The sequence below is a fragment of the Octodon degus genome, unplaced genomic scaffold (genome assembly GCF_000260255.1).
Source record: "Octodon degus isolate 3935 unplaced genomic scaffold, OctDeg1.0 scaffold00007, whole genome shotgun sequence".
NCBI classification, from domain to species: Eukaryota; Metazoa; Chordata; class Mammalia; order Rodentia; family Octodontidae; genus Octodon; species Octodon degus.
Genome location: NW_004524583.1, coordinates 9,537,143 through 9,538,610, shown reverse-complemented (window position 1 = coordinate 9,538,610; position 1,468 = coordinate 9,537,143).

The following is a 1,468-nucleotide window of genomic DNA, read 5'->3' as shown; positions in this document are numbered from 1 at the left end:
GAATGTATGCAATGTGTTAATTATTGAAACTGTCCTACCAATTTGGTTTGAAACTGTCTCATTGCTATTTGTTTCTCAATAAAATTATGGGGGAAAAATATGATGATGGGAAATTAACAGTGGTTGTTACATTGCATCTTGTTATCTTCTAGGTAGTTGTTCAGATTACCAAATTTAGGAATGCAAAATTGATTGAACAGGCATTAACTGTTCCTTTCAATAAACCAATATAAATTAATAATACAACTATCTTAGCTATCATGTGTATATATTTATATCTTTCCCCTTCTTTCTTTCCTTTTTGTTTTACCCTATCTCAGTTCTTTCCTTTTGAACAGTTTCTTTCCCTTTAACAATATCTATTGTACCTTCCAGATTTTATTTACTCTTTCGGATCCTTATACTAGGGAGACAGTACAACTCTTACACATGTGGTCCGACTTGGTTCACTTATGGGTATGGTCTCTAGTTGCATCCATTTACCTATAAAAGCCCTGAGTGTATCTTTCTTTATGGCTGAGTAGTACCAAAAATACTGCATCTTTATCCATTCCTCTGTTGATGGGCATCTGAGTTGTTTCCAAGATTTAGCTATGACAAATTGTGCCGCTATAAACATGGATGTATCTCTGTGGTATGATGTTTTCAGTTCTTTTGGGAAAATATCCAGAAGGGGGAATAGCTGGGTCAAATGGGACCTGTAATCCTAGTTTGTAATTCCACAATGATTGTAACAGTCTCAGGGCCCACAGTTTTAAATATTATACTTTGCTGCTTGTCACATGGGGAAACTGTGACATAGAAACTATGACCCAGAGGCCTCTTACCCAAGGTCACCAAGCTAACAAATATGTGTGATGAAATTTGAACTCGTGTAGCTTGTTTCAGAACTTGGCCCTGACTATAAGCCATCCTCAGTAACACCTGTCCCTGCCCCCGCAATCCCACCATGAAGCTTGTGGTGTAGACAGGAGCATCAGGTGCCAGGAGAAACTCCTCCAAGAACACACTCCTTTCCTTGAGTCCGCCCTGGCTGGGCCAGAAGCCAGAGCAGCAGGAATGCTGTCTGTGGGGTCTGCTTACCTTGGCCTCTCCCTCTGTCCATCAGCCACACACTGCTCACCACTGTCCAAGTGGAGCTGACCAGCACCAAGGAGGATACTGGTGTATGGAAGCCTCTTACATTCTGACAAATCCCGTTCTGCCCCCTTTGCAGGACACCAGAGACTGACACATCCTAATCTCAGGTGGATCTGTATACACACACACACACACACACACACACACACACACACGCACACACACACAGAGAGTCTTCTGCACTAAAGGGGTACACCAGTCATTTTTACCCTCACCTTGTCCAGGGATGGAGAGGAAACCTGTTCCCTGGAGTCGCCACAGTGCTCCGTACCACCAAAGACACCTGCGCACAGAGGGTGGTTTTGGAAGTTTCTTCTCCCAATAGTTT